The following is a 16,181-nucleotide window of genomic DNA, read 5'->3' as shown; positions in this document are numbered from 1 at the left end:
GCCTTGAGGCTGTGTGTGTTTCATCTTTTGGTTGAGGCTGTATAACATCCCTTTGCTGTTCTGTTGGCCTACAACCAGGACTGATAACCGCACAGCTGGTAACTTTGCCAGCTCCAAGTCCAGCACAAGCCCAAGCGCAGACAGCATCTCCCGGCCAGCCCAGGAGTTAGTCTGCAGCCAGGGATGAGCCATCCCAATATGTTTGAACAGACAGTTGTTGATTTTGTTTATCAGTAGGGTGGCACATTCAGAAGGCTTCGCTAGCATAAGCAAAGCCTGCCCTTGGGCTTGATCCAGAAGTTACAACTGGTGCAAAATGCGGCTACTAGGGTCCACACAGGGACATCATGGAGGGCCCACATCCAGCCTGTGCTGAGGCAGCTGCACTGGCTACCAGTTGCTGCCTGGATCTGGTTCAAGATTTTGGTATTAACCTTTAAGGCCCTGCACGGTCTGGGACCCACATACTTGAGGGATCGCCTCTCGCTCTATGCCCCCCGCAATTTGTTGATCATACCTGGCCGCAATTTGTTGATCATACCTGGGAAGCATGCCTGGCCTTGACAAAGGCCAGGGCCTTTTCGGTCCTGGCCCCTACCTGGTGGAACGAGCTCCCGGAAGAGCTACGGGCCCCGCAGGAGCTTTCAGCATTCCCCAGGGCCTGCATGACGGAGCTCTTCTGCCAGGTCTATGGTTGAGGCCAGTTCGCTAGGGAAGAGCTGGACACCCCCCCTCCCAGATTACTCTTAGGCAGTTTAATGGTCAATGACCCCTTGCCCCCCCCTCGGTGGATAGTGGGTGATTTAGTTATATGTAGTCCGCCGCTTCTGGACATCTTCGGAATTGGTCTGTAACCATGGAATAGTGCTGGTTTTAGGGGAATTTTATTGGGGGTATTTTATTGGGGTTTTATATATGTTGTAACCTGCCATGAGCCGTTGGGAGTGGTGGACTAGAAATCCAAATCCAAATATAATAATAATAATAACATAGCAGAACTGCTTACAATAAAGCATATCAAGTGAAGCAAGCTACTAAATTATGAGTGCATGAAACCATTACTCAGCCTCCACCATGTTAAAGGCCACCAACTGCACAGATTTAATAAATCTAAAATTATTGCTCTTTTTAAAATTCGAAGAAATCATCAGTATGATCATGTGGGGTGCTCAGTTCAAGAGGAGGCAGTCATTGCCAGCAAAATATTTTGGGTTTTTAAATGTCTCATTTGTCAAAATTCAAATCACTGTCCTTTAAAAAGCATAACATGTATGTTTTCAAAGGCATCCCATTCCCTGATTTTAAAATTGGCTTCAGATTATAACCATCAGTAAATTGTATTTTTCCCTAGATGGTATCGGATATTATATACTAGCCCATGTTTCAGTTGGACCATAGCATATAGGTAGTATTTAGTGTAGCCCTCTGTGTTTAAATGCTCCATGAATCTGACTGCATTCAAAATGCCACCCCACCCCACCCCCCTCTAAGAATTGTCAGGAACAGCAGAACACAGAAGGATGTAGTTTGCTGCTCTGCAATTAGCAAAGCCAGTTGCAGCTGCCTTGTAGCCAGTTCCATCAATGACACAACATCCACAACTTAATAGTGTATGACACTGTGGTTATGGACTTCAAAGTATATGAGATTATTGTCTAATTGGATTTCTGTTCCCAATTAGGAAAAAGGGGAAGCCAGATCCAAGGCTGACATGGAAAGTTTTAAATATCTGTAACAACCACTGGATAATTTATGGAGTACCCATCACATAATCTGGATCCTGAATTCAGAAGTTTGCCTAGAGGTGCATTGCATTTAGCAGTACATATATTTATGCATATATTTATTAAAATTAAGCAGCTTCCTAACCATCTCCCCCCCCCCGGGAAAAAAAACAGACAAAATAAACTATAATGCTTCCCCACTTTTCCAGTAAAGATCACTGTGTGTAGGAGCCTCATCAATTAAAGCAGTGGTCCCCAACCTTTTTGAGGCTGGGGACTGGCAGGGCAACTGCCCGCCTGCGCATGCCATGCATGCTCGGCCACGCATCGTGCATGCGTGGCCTGGCCGCGCATGCACACATGCGCACATGCGTGGCCGAAATCGCGCATGCGCAAAAGTGCCGCACATCCGCAATTTCGGCCGTGCAAGCGCGATGTGCGGGCGCAGCCCTGATTCCCTCTCCCCCCCCTCCCGCAGTAAGAAACTTCCTGGGCCACAAGCTTGCGGCCTGGGAAGTTTTTTACTGTGCGGGGGCGGGGAGAGGGAGCCACGGCCCGGCACCATGGCCTTTGCGGCCCGGCACCAGGCTGCGGCCCGCAGGTTGTGGACCACTGAATTAAAGGATTTTTCTGCAGTTTTCCTATTTCCAAATGGAAATGAGACATAGCTGCACATGTTTAACTTTAGGAGAGATGGGGGGAAACAAGATGGGGAACTGCTGTCCATCCGGTTTCTTCAAGTCTCTATCTTGGTGGAGAAGCCACAGAAAAGCCCAAAATGCTTTAAAATTGAAATCAATCCAAAATGTGAAAATATGAATACAAGCCTTCAGGTAGGACCTGGGATCTCCTGGCATTGCAGCTCAACTCCAAACTACAGAGATCATCTCCCCTGAAGAAAATGGATGCTTTGGAGGGTAGACTCTATGGCATTGTATCCCGCTAAGTTAAGGTGACCAGATTGTCCCACTTTTGGAGGGACATCTGGGGGCACCTGGCAAATTTTACTTATGTTGAAATTAAATATATATTTAATACTATTGTTGCGTTCTATGCATTCTATGAAAATTTTTGTTGCTCCATATAGACCAATTTTTTTATTCAAGAACCCCCCACCCACACACACACACACCGGTCAATGGTGTCCCGCTTTTCCAATGTTAAAATCCGGTCACCTTACACTGAGTCCCTGTCCTTTCAAGGCTCCATCCCCAAATCTCCAGAAGCTTTTCCATCTGGATATGGCCACCCCAATGCTCACAATGGGGACCTGGCAACCTATTTGAAAATCACAAGCAGTTTAAAGCATGAATTTTGGCATTATTTACATGCTGCAAACCAGAGAAGTCATGGGAGCTAATTATTCCTACCCAAGAGTTGAATGGCTGCTGAAGCAGTTCCACCTGACTTTCAAGGAGACTTGTCCTAGAAACAAACAGGAAATGGGAGTGAGATTAGAACCCAGTAAATACAAACACAGACATAGTCAACAGCTATTTCACATAGCAGTTTAGAGAACTGAAATGCATAGTCTCTGGGGGAGATAACTGTAGGATACTGTGAAAGCAAAAGAAAAGATTGGCTGCAAAACCTGTGTGCAGTTATGTTGAGTTGCTCAGGGCATTCTCATCACCATGATGCCTGAGGAAACAGTTTCAGATGCTGCAGCAGCAGATGAAAGATACTTTCCTTCCCCATGTGGCTTGACTGCACTTAACTCAAGAGCCAACTGCCTGCCACATACAAACTATTAGTTACATAGAGACATTGGAGCAGATATCTAGCACTAAAAATGAGAAGCTTCGAGGTGAAATGCATCACATACTGATAGAACACAAAGAAAATCTAGGCATTCCACATGTAATCTCAGATAAACAAATCCTGAGAGGAATCTGAAAGCAGCCAGATCAAACAAAGGAGGGAATTTGGGTTGAGAGAACTTTTCTTATTCTTGCAGTGCTCAGATGATAAGTGGCATCTATTGAACCCAAGATCTCTTAATCAGTTTATGAACCTCGTCAGCAGGGAGATTCCCATCCACTTGAGGAAAGCATGCATTAGAACTAAGAAATCCCTTTGAGGGAGTGGTACAGTGCAGGAGGGCTAACCAACCAACCTGAATAATTTGGCAGGACTAGAAACTAATGTTTCCTGTGCCCTTGGGCATATAGGATTAGTAACATACTGGTTGGGAGTAGGCAGGGGTGCTTTGGTTTGGATAAGCCAAAAAAGTACCCAGATCAGTACTGATTTGGGTACTTTTCAAACCTGAGTCAAAGCATGTGCTCAAAACTCCCTGAAACTTTACAGATTTGGCTAAATCAATTCAAATGAATCTGAAAAAAATGAAGGGGCATGCACACAATTTGAATTCGGCCTGAATTGTTATGGGCTGAATAAAAAATGATATGGTTTTTCCATGTGTGCATATGTCTAGTTAGGAGTTCAGACATAAAAAGCAGTTTCAGGCCAAGAGGTCATTCAAGTCCTTCCAAAGCTGTTTCTCTTGAAAGAAAGATGCTCTCTGAGATTACAAGGACAGATCTTTCTGGACCCAGTTCTCTGCAGTCTTTGGAAGAAGTGAGCAAAGTTACGTATTTTATCTGGTATCTTTATTATTCAAAATACATACTGCTACTACTTTATGGCTATCCCATATCTTTATACAGCTGTCGGTGTATAAACATAAAAGGCTAAGGCCTAATTGGGCTGAGAGTGGGCGGGGCCAGTCTGGGTGAGGGCCCAATCGGAAGATGCCAAGCGCCTTCCAATTGGGCCCTCACCAGGACCAACCAGAGTTCCAGCTATTCAGGAGGTGCGAAGCCAAAGTGCTGACAGGGCCAAAGTTCTGACAGGGCTCACCCAGCCAGCCTAGCCAGGGGCAATCTGGAGACATTGCTGCCAATCTACCCCTGACCACCAAAGGGAGAGGAGGTCAGTAGGGCTGCCAAGGGGGATGAGAATGGAGGCTTGAACAGGCTGTGCCAGCCCTTTTCACCCCAAGGCTGTCCTAACTGTCGTATCCAACTGTAACTTCCTTCACTTTGCCTCAGAACCCTGACAGGGCTGACAGGAGGCTGATGAGTGCTCTCCCTCCCCCCTCCCTTCAGGCCTGCTGCAAAAGAGCCTCTGACAGCCCCTGACTGAGGGGAGGGAGACGTTTCCGAGAACAACACAGGGGAGTCTGAGGGCATGGGTATGGACCTTCCTTTTGAGGAGGGGGGACTTTTACCTTCTGCCAAACAGTTGGCTAACAGAGAGGCCACAGAAAAGCCCCTTCTCACTTAAAATACTGCTCTGGCTGAGGGTTAGACACAGCCAAGCCATATGTATTTCTTCTTTGCAACTCACTGCAGATTTGAGGCCACTGCACAGCATTATTCTGCAGACAAAACTGGATGCTGTTGTGGAGGTTCTTTTGTCTCCTGTTTCTTCTGCACAACAACCCTGTGCAGTAGGTCTCAAGTCTTTCAATTCAACAACAACCTGTGTGGGAGGCCTTAATGCTTCTTCTCTAACACAACCCTGTCCAAAGTAGCCCTTTCTGCCTGGGGAGCTTATCTTTATACTCTGCAGATGAGCTGTAATCCAGGAGCTCTCCAGGCCCCACCTGAAGATTGGATACCCCTGGGTTGGAAATATTCCTGGAGGTTTGGAGGTGGGACTTCATAATAGTACAATGCCTCAGAATTCAGCCTTCAAAGGAGCCATTTTTGCCTGCAGTTGGGAGGGAGTGATGCAAGCCCTCCTGGGCTATGGGCTATGGTCAGCCCTATCAGCAACTGTTTGTATTCTGGGGTGCAGACAGACAGATTTATGAAGCCAAGAGATCTTATATTAGTGGAATCTTCCAATATTGACCTGGGTGTTTAACATGTGTACACATAAACAGAACATTTAACTGTAGGATGACAGCCCTTAACTTAATTTCATATCTTATATTGGCAAATGTCACAGGTAGGTTGGTGGGTGGAAGTTGCATCTGCAATTAAATGTCAGAAGTAAAATTTCATCTTCAGTGATACTTTTGAAACAAAAACCTTCACCCAGGCTACATACACACATACAACTGTTTTATACAGTTCAGATCATTGGTGCATCTAGTTCAATACTGACTATTTGAATTCTAAAAACACACCAAAGATTCAGGTATATGTCAATCCCACTCTTGCTACCTGAGATAATTTAAAATGAAAATGTCAGGGACTGAACCTGGGACTTTATGCAAGCAAAACATATACTCTGCTATTAAGTTATGGTTTCTCCCTGTAACTATGGCTCCCTCATCTGGCCTCATACTCATATCGGTTCTATATTGCTGTTCTTTTTGTTACTATTATCCTATTTCCTTCAGCTATGAGGAGGATGGCTGGTTAAAGCTCCTATAATCCCCTCTCCATCTTTACAGCAGAATTATTTTATTGCAATTCAGGTATAGTCACACACAGTAATATATAGCCTTTAACCATGTTTGGGGTTGCACATTTCCATCCATACTGTAATGGAGACAGAAATGTGCATTAACATTAACACTGATTAGATCATCAAGACCTATAGGCACCACACAAGGCATATTCATTCCTATCAGGATTTAACCTCTATGTGTGGTTTTCAATTCAGTAAAATAATTTGTAGGTAGAAGCTGCCACTGTGTCCATTATCCTTGGTAGATCAAGTGAATGTCTACTATTTATCCCGACTTTGTTCATCTGTCCATTTTCATCCCACCCTTCCTACTGAAAGGAAATGTATCTTTCTCCCCCCTCCCCCCCCATTTTACCCTTGCAACAAACCGATAAACTAAGTTAGGCTGAGAAAGAACTAATGGTTCTAATCAGAAGTGAGCTTCATAGTTGACTGGGGATTTGAGCCTAGGTATCTCGTCCAACATGCTAAACATCATGCCATTCTGGCTCATGATTTATCGACTGTGAAAAGTGGTCTAGTTCAGGTGTCCTCAACCCCTCCTGTCCTTGGCCCGGTACTGGGCTGCAAAGGCCATAGTACCGGGCCCCCACCGGCCGCACCTGCCTCCCCCCCCCCTGCAGTAAGAAGCTTGCCAGGCTGCGAGCAAAGCAGAGCTGCCGCGCATGCACGTTTGCGCCCCCTGCTGGCAAAAACACACATGCGTGGCAACTCTGCACATGCACATTAGCGCCAAGAAGGTTGGGGACTGCTGGTTTAGTTGATGGAGATGGAGTAACCATGGTATATGGTCTGCAATCACCAGAAAAGTTAGCAGAGTGCTTAATTAAGCTAGCATGCACAACAATGTTGTCAGCTACTGAGTGCATGGAGAAAGAAAGAAAGAAAGAAAGAAAGAAAGAAAGAAAGAAAGAAAGAAAGAAAGAAAGAAAGAAAGAAAGAAAGAAAGAAAGAAAGAAAGAAAGAAAGAAAGAAAGAAAAAGACAGACAGACAGACAGACAGACAGACAGACAGACAGACAGACAGACAGACAGACTCTGGTTGTGCTATTAAACTAATATAACAATTGTTTATTAGAGAATTCCATTCTAGAATTCTGAAGAGGAAGCCGGACACAGGAAGTGAATTCAGTTTAGGCTTAAAGGGGCAGTGTCAGATAGATCAGTGTTCCTATCTAACTCACGGAATCTTCTTTCCCAGGTTGAGGCAAGAGACATTGCAGGGCCCCACATCCAACACCCCTTCCCAGTGACACTGACTGACTCTCACAAAGTTCATTTTGCTTCTAAGGTCTTTGAATCTGGATCTTGGAAATGGTTTAGTCATCACATCTGCTAATATCTCAGTTGTTGGGCAGCAAATCAGTTCAATATTTCCAGATTTCTGCAGCTTTTGCACTAGATGGTAGTTTATATCAATGTGTTCAGTATGTTTCTGCATACCTGCTCATTTGGACAGATGATTGCAGCTTTTGTTGTCTTCATAAAGTCTATGCTCAAATCCCATAGAAGCTGATTAATCCATTGCATCTCTTAATAGCTGATATGAAGCTGATATGCATTCTGCTTCAGGAATGGAACTGGCCATTTATCTCTTGCTTGGTGCTTGACCAAGAGCCTCTTGTGGCGCAGAGTGGTAAGGCAGCTGTCTGAAAGCTTTGCCCATGAGGCTGCGAGTTCAATCCCAGCAGCTGGCTCAAGGTTGACTCAGCCTTCCATCCTTCTGAGGTCGGTAAAATGAGTACCCAGCTTGCTTGCTGGGGGGTAAACGATCATGACTGGGGAAGGCACTGGCAAATCACCCCGTATTGAGTCTGCCATGAAAACGCTAGAGGGCGTCACCCCAAGGGTCAGACATGACTTGGTGCTTGCACAGAGGATACCTTTACCTTTTACCTGGTGCTTGACCAGCCTATGATCCTATCTCCAAAAAGGAAAAGGTTGCTGCTAATTGATTTTCTGCTCTTGGTGAATGAGAGAACTGCCATCTTGCTCCCTCTGCAATTGAATCCCCAAATAGTTGTTTATGGGTCCAAGGTGCTTGACCTCTACTTTTCTATTCAGATGATCTGTTTGCTGTCATCTGGATTTTCATAAGCCAAAAGTAAGTTGTCAACATAAACAAGGATGTAAGTCCATTTGCCCTACTTGATGTACAGGCACAGGTCAGCTTTTGAAGTCAGCTTGCAGCAACATGTCATTAAGTTTCATGTTCCAGGCTCTGGCAGTTTGTTCGAGTCCATTAATATTCTTCTGCAACTTACAAACAAGTGCCTCTTTGTTTTTCTACATGAAGCCTGGTGGCAGCTTCCTGTGGATATCTTCTTCCACATCACCATGCAAGAAAGCAGTTTTGACGTCTTAATGGTCAACCTGCATTTTCTTGCTGGCAGCAACACTTATCCATGTCCTTACTGTAGAGTGTTTAACAACAGGTGCAAATGTCTCATCGAAGTCCATGCCATATTTCTGTGAGAATGCTTGCACAAGTCTAGCTTTGTAGCACTGGATTCCCCTCTATCTGGTGCAGCTTGCAGAATGCCTAGAGCCATCTCTGGTAGATCTCTGGAGTCTTCTGCATCAAGCAATGTCAGGTTTGGATCTGCAGACTCCTCCTCTAAGATGTAGTGGATATCTGGGTACCCCATCTGGTCTCCTACTTCAGCAGCCCCCCCTCCAAAGTTTGTCACTGGCTGTCATCAAAATGGACTGATCATGAGATGGTTACTTTTTGATGCAAGTATCCATTATTCTGTAGACCTTGGACTGAGAATTTTGCCCTTTATGTCCTTTTTCAATTTTTCTCTGTGCACACAAGCATATGCAAGTGTACTATAGACCGCTTATGTTCCCCATTTACTTCAAAGTGGTTTATAGGGCATACTGATGCCTAGGAAGGTATTTCTAGTCTCCCAGTAGAATATTCTGACACCCAAATGTTTGTGTAGTGAAACAAACAACAAACACCCAGTTCCACTTGGCTGACGGTCTCATTATTAACAGTAACCGTAGGGCAGGTAACTTTGCTATTGGAATAAGGAATACAACACTTGACTAGGCTGTTTCTAGAGCTCTAGTGCATGATTGTCGTGGTCTAATTCTGCAGATTCTTCTGCAGGCTGCTACTCTCCTGCTCCTCCTCCTCAGGGCTACTGGGATCGCCTCTTAAAGACACAGTACACAACATCCCAACCCTCCCCCCCACCCCAGGTATAATTTTCAGCCATCCAGGCTAGATGTTTTCATTGCTCCTGTCATCTTCCCCTTTGGCTTGATCCAGCTGCAGTCTCAGCTAGGGTTCATTGGCTCATTAACCTTTGTTTGCTCAGCCACAAGCCTCCATGATTTTGTGGGTTCCTGCAGAGAATTGACTCCCTGAAAAAGCAGTCAAAACAGGTGAGCAGCAGGAACAGGCATCTTCAGCTGCTCGCCTGTCTATATCAGAAACAGCTGCTTTGTGGGGTTTTCTTGGGCAGAAAGCCATTTAAACCACCAGAGCCATTTTCTTGGGCTGAGAAGCATTTGAACTATTGCTTTCTGTTCTGCGCAGCAGAAAGTAATGATTTAAATGACTCAGGGCTATTTAAACCCCTGCTTTCTGCTCCCTGCAAAAAGCAGTGGGAAGAAGAAAGCAGGGGTCATCAGCCTGAACAAACCAGTTAAGTTTGTCAACCAGCTTCCTGGTTTGTATAGGTTCATGGTTTTATTTGTGGTTCAACCACAAACTGAAATGCAAAAAAGTATTTTGTGCCCAACCCTAGTCAGCAGAGAAAAACCTCTTCAATAGGTAACTCAGTAATAAGATCACCACTTAAAGAGGCAGTACACCACACACACAAACCATATGCATAAGGAAGTCATTATCATTGTTCATAATATATCACATTGTACACCATTCATCACAAGGTAGAGCAACATTGTGACAAAGAATATATTAGGCCAAAATGCTTCAAAGTCTGACAAAGGAACCCAAGAACTTAAATAGTAAACTACAAAAAAGTAATATTATTATTATTTATTTAATGGTATGCTTTAGGGATAGTCTCTAAGAAGAAAATTCAGGCCAAGCCTTCCCCAAAGGAGTGTAAGAGAAAGATTCATTCCATCACCGTTGTGGCACTGTGCTTCATAGGCGGGGCAGAAGCTGTGCTCCACATCCTTCCAAATGGCTACAGGTCAGAATATGCTGGCATAATTTCATTCCTTGGCAGTTTTCCTGAAACCTCTTCAGGGATCTCCTGTTGCGGTGACATGCACAAGTACACACCCTGGTGCAGTCTGAAACAGCAAATCCCCGTCTTCCTGTCAAATCCATTTCAATTGACTTCAATTGGCCTGTAAATTTCTCTGTCCTGACTGCCACTGTCACAGGGTGTCTGGCACACCATGCGGCAGCCACATGTTTATGGCATGGGTTGTGATGATTAGCTGTAACAACTCAGGGACTCCAATGTTTTCCACCCACAGTCCTGAAGCATGGTCAGGAGCAACTATTTATAGCACCAAAAAGAAACTCCCATGCATCAGAGTCATAATGAAACATACAAAAAATGGAAGCCCAAAACCTCAGGGGTATAACTCTGTCCAAATGGCAAAGAGCAGGTAGTTTTAATATGGGCTGCTGCAAGCACAACCCTCTGCATTATTAAATGAGCTAAATATTATGATATTAGCTGATCCGGATGTATTTTTTAAATTTATATTACTGTTTGGGAAGGGGTGACGTTTTAGAACATGTGAAAGGGGGAACTTCCATATGTTTGATATACATATGGAAGTTCTCCTTTTCACATGTTCTAAGATTTCTACAACTGAATTCCCAAAACTCTATCATAATAAGCAGAGAATTGCAGACATTATGGTGACTCTTCTGATTTGAGGCTTGCCTCCTTGGGTTACTAAATGGTAACTTTTGTGTTCTTTGATTTTGCCTGCCTTTTTGAAGGTGCCAAACCATTTCCCCTGTCAGCTCTGCAAGTGAAAGTTTTAATTGCTTATCTGTAAGGAAATTTTCTCCTACCTAATTAGAATTTGGTAAGAAGAGTCCTTAGGCAACCACTAAGAGTCCTGAGAGCTTCATGGAACGGAAAATAAAGGAGTCACATTCAGAAACCTTGTCATTAAAACCAGTGGAAAATTTAGAACAACAAAATGCATGCATAAATTTTAAGAAACAATGAAAGCAGCAAAACAGAATTTTTCACACTCTGAGTCCCCCCCAAAAATCACCAACACAGGTATTCAGGGCAGAGGGCAAACTGTTCCACAAAATACACTTCTTTCTTCAACTCAGACCTAAGCTCTTTTTCAGACATCCCAGTTTGGCTGTCCAGCTATGCAAAATGGGAGCACACACTATGCACAGTTCTTGCAGGACGCTTAGTTGCCTTTTTGCTTAAATGGAGTGACACAAGCATTTTCCATGCACCTGTAGCCTCTGGACAGGCAGGTACATTCTCTTACCAATCTGGGGCTCCATTGACACATACTGAAGCAGTATGCATGTGGGAAATATGAATTGCCTTCTTCACACAAAATGGCAACTATATCAGAAGGATTATGCAAACTTAAAAAATCACCACACAGAAAGCACTACTAGCATCTCAAGGAGATCACTTTTTATCCCAGTTTTTGAATATACATGTTTTGTTTTGTTTGAGTATAGGAAAGTGTTCAGTCATACAATTTGCACATCTGTAATCAAAAGTAGTACAATCCAATAGCTAATTGACTATTTCATTAGGTTTTCAGGTATGTTCACCTGAAGAGTGTTAGCAGAACACATGCTTTAGATGTGATTTGGAATACATGACAGGAACCATGACAGGAATGCCAGGTGAGACCTCCATTAAAGACCACAAACAAAATTAAAGGTGTATTATTCCTTTCCTTTTCTTTTCTGTGGTACAAATGAATTAAGGAGAGGAAATCATAATGGGGGAAAATAAGAGAAATTTGAATAAAGATAACTCGATGGTGAATTTCCCAATGTTATGAATACAGTGGAAAGTAGATTGATTTGCAGGCTGATGTCAAAGAAGACACGACTCTTAGGAATGGCATTAACATGGCCACAGCCTTTATTCTGTCCAACCCATAACAGAGGGTGGGCGCAATTTGGGGCACCAGGGAGGAGACTTGCACCCCACAGCTGTCTGGCTGCACTCAACATGGAGCCTAGAGGCACCCTGGGACTGCCTTTTCCCAGCCAGGAAGATTGGTCCCTTGCCTCTGAGGCTCTCCACGTGGGAAACAACCTTACCAGGACGCAATGGACACCCATCTCATTTGGCTCCCTCAGTTGTTTGACTTTGAGCCCCTGGCCACCCAGCAGGATCAGCCATGTTCTTACCAGCCAGTCCCTTAATGAGACCCCCAACACCTCAGGATGTCCAGTGTACATACTGGCTCCCTGCCAAGTGGGTGCCTCCTTGTTCTCCCCAATCCAAGGCTGTGACAAAATTCAAAACAGTAATAGCAACCCAACATTATCACCACCCAAGAACTATATAATATGGGAGGGAGGGTGGGAAATTGTCCCAATGGCAATTAGGGCAGAGAGGCTGGGCCAGCTGTACGTAGTGCCTTATAAGGCACCCTCCAGCCCTCCCCCTCTACTGCACAGTGTGTGCCTCTGGCACGCATGCGCCTGGAGCCGTCGCGCCTTCTCTGGTGGCCCAGCCACATCATCAATTGGTGGCCACCCTTACTGGTGGCTGCTCTTTTCATTGTAAGTGCCTTTTGCTTTAATTTTTCCACTGCCTCCCATTCAGCTCATCCTCCCAAAGTGTGGGTGGGGGAAGTGATGAAAGGACCCAAGCAACATATTCTGCTCAGATGCACATAGCCCTCTTGTACAATATGGCAGGTTTCTGTTTTTTGGCTAAACACCTCAGGAAGAGGTCCATTGGAGTTGTTTCTTGTTCTGGGAGACAGGAATCCACAGAGAATCATTTGCACATGCAATCTACCTTTTGACTTTTAGAAGAAATATCTACCTGTGTGGAGGACATTTGAATTGCACCAGTGTTTGCACTTGTAGCCCCTTAAACTAAAGGTACCTTCTAGACTGCCATTTGAAAACATTTCCAAAACAGTATGATTGTGTAAACCATACAGGAAGTGTGAAAATGACAGTAAGTATGAAAACCAATGATTGTGTCCACAGGATGGGTGAATGAATTAACCAGTTAGTGTGCAAAACCTCTGTATTGATACAAAAGGCCAATGATTCTAACTCCCAGAGAACAATCTAAACAGCAGTCATTACATAAGCTAGGCATGGGGTTTACTCAGTGTTAGGATCCTTTTCCCAGGAGTTTCTTTTGATGCAGGGATAAAAATTCAAGAGTGGCACAGAAGGCTGATTGGAAGTGAAGGAAACAAATACAGTTCACTTAGCAAAGATTTGTGCCCCCTTTTCCGGAAACTGCTCAAAATGTAGCCACACATTGTTAGATAATGCGCTTGAGAGATACAATACAGGAGTCCCTCAAACATGGCACTTACGGCATCTGCTTTTAGGGTGGCCTCTCTTGCACCCTTTATAATTGATGATGATGATGATGATGATGATGATGATGATGATGAAAATGCTGAACTTCCGTGTACTACCCCTGCCCTGCAAACATCTGCTGCTTTACTTAACACACAGAGACACAACCTTCCTTATCCTGCATTCCTCCTAATCCTTATCTCCTGTTGCCCTTGTGTCAGCATTAATAATGAAAGACAAAACTGGATGGCCCCATTTCTTGCAGTGTTTCCTTTAACTAATGATGAAATGTCTTGAACTTTAACATATGTTCTCTTCCTTTTCTTTTCGTTCTTTCTTTGTGTGTGTGTGTGGGGGGGTTGTGATTGTATCAAAAGACATGCTTTGGGTTATTTTTTCTCCCCCTTCCCTGCCCCCCTACTTATGCAGTGAGTTACTAATATCCTGATTGGAACCAGATTTGCTAGAATTATGAGTCAAATTGGAACGGCAACTGCTGTGCAGAGGATGTAAAGGGAATAAAATGAACAGTGTATTAACCTCCAACCACTGAATATTAATCAGCATTTCACAAAAAAGAAAATACAGAAGCTGCCACACTAAATATTTTTAGCACTTATTGACAGTCTTGATTTCCTCTGTTTCTCTCTTTCCCTTTCACCCTCAGTAGTTTTGGCTTCGAATCTGGATTTTAAAGAACCTTGATGCAAAAATCTACTGGGGAGGGGAGAATAGTTATACTTTTCGAATACACTGCACAGTGTTGAGGAGTTATATCATACAAAAAGCTTTGTACCAATCAAAATTCTGTATCCCTGACCAGAGACATTCCAAGCCTCAAGGTAAATAGAAATCTAAACTGGAGCAGGGAAAAGCACTCGGAAATGAATACACAGTGACCAGTTCAAAAATAAACTTCCCAGCTATTAAACAGTAAAAATGCACCCAGTATTTTCCAAATACTCGTTAGTTTAATATCATTATGATATTCTGTAGTTTTAGTGGAAGTCCTGTAAGGAAGAACAAGTATCGACAGCAAATGCCACATGATCACTCATTGCCACAGATTTTTTAGCATCTACTTTGAGAAGAGAAGCTATAAAATGAATATTCCCTGCTCAAAAAGCTCATATTACTTAAATGAACTTTGTTCCCTTTTCAGCCATGTTGCAATGCACATTTGTACCATGATTCAGCTATGAAGGAGGAAAGGAAGAGTTGTACAATGCAGTGGGGGAATGCATATATGATGACTCCATCCTTCTTCTTCCCTCAGAGGAAGATTTTCCCTCCAAAATAAAATTCTGTTTCCCTCTCAGCCTGAACCACCCAAGTAATGTAGTTTCTTTATTAAGACTAATAACCTCGCTGTTCTACCCTGTCACTGACATGATAATTTGGCTTTTGGTTCAGATCTAGAACATCAAGGGCCCTCTTTACCAAAGCCCCTTTAGAATGACATTTGAGATGGTGATAAAGTCAAGTAAAATAAAATTATTTATTTAACAGAGAAGGGAAGAGTCAGGTGGAATGAGGAGTCCATACTTTCAGGTAAAATTCTGTATTAGTGCAGTCTTCATCTTCAAATATAGGCCATCTAGAGGTATAGAAGCTGATTTCCTTGATTTCTTAGGTCTTAATAGTGAGAGGCTTTTGTATCTGTGTTTTCCTAAACACTGTAGTATTCTTATTAAACTCCATCAGTTTTCTGAAGGCTACTACCCTCTGTTAGTACCCAATCTTACTTCCTTTGAAACAGTTTAAAGCAGTAACCTTTCACATCAGAGGGGTTTAAAGCAGTAACCTTTCACATCAAACCAGGGAAATCCTCAGGGATAATTTCCCTTTTGAACTGGGTGGGGATTCTTCTCTCCCTACGAGATATATTCTCCTTTCCTTTGGCTGAACTGGAAGTCACAGTCCACTACCCAAAATCACCCTGCCAAATCACCCTGCCAGTTCTCTTCAGCTTAGGCTGAACACAGACGTTTTATTCAAAGCCGTGTTTTCTGACTAAAATCTCCTCAGAATAAATATTCAACAGTTATGATACAGAACAATCTTCTCTCAGTGCAGGTCTCTCAAAAGCCCAATTCTATCATCATAAAGCTCTCATAGCACTTCTGTCTCAGACTGATTGGCGCAGCCTGTCACTCAAGCTATGTGAAGATTTAACACTGAAATTTAATTCTGCACCTCATTTCCCTGGAAGGAATATACCAAAGGGAGAAGATTGGCAGTGTGGGTGTTGCAGTACCCCAGGATTTTGGTTGTTGGAGACTGGTGCTGACAACATTACTATTTTCACAATTTGTTGCTAGCCTGACCCATAAAACAGGCCACACCCTGGACTTGTTCTTTGATGTTGAGTTGGATATGAATTTGTTAGTAGCTAACCTTTTCCCAGGGTCAGACCATGTTGTCCCTGAAAGCCTTGCTCCATACCCCACCACCTTCCTGTCTATTATTTATGCCTGCCCATGGAGACTTATGGTTACAGCTGGATTTCTGAATGCTGTACGGTAGCAGTCCCCAAC

At 43.6% G+C, this 16,181-nt stretch overlaps 1 protein-coding gene across 3 annotated transcripts in view; it reads right to left on the bottom strand.

Annotated features, from left to right (window-relative positions):
- Positions 1–16,181, bottom strand: part of LOC143833033 (uncharacterized) — a 165,498-nt gene that overhangs the window by 72,500 nt on the left and 76,817 nt on the right. For all 3 annotated transcript variants that reach the window (XM_077328339.1, XM_077328338.1, XM_077328340.1), the window contains exon 2: positions 3,095–3,149. The gene's annotated coding sequence lies outside the window, so the exon portion shown is untranslated. The remainder of the gene's footprint in view (positions 1–3,094; positions 3,150–16,181) is intronic.

Source organism: Paroedura picta, chromosome 3 (genome assembly GCF_049243985.1).
Source record: "Paroedura picta isolate Pp20150507F chromosome 3, Ppicta_v3.0, whole genome shotgun sequence".
In the NCBI taxonomy this organism is placed as follows: Eukaryota; Metazoa; Chordata; class Lepidosauria; order Squamata; family Gekkonidae; genus Paroedura; species Paroedura picta.
The sequence above is the reverse complement of the archived record's forward strand: the minus strand, read 5'-3'. Positions and strand labels throughout refer to the sequence as shown.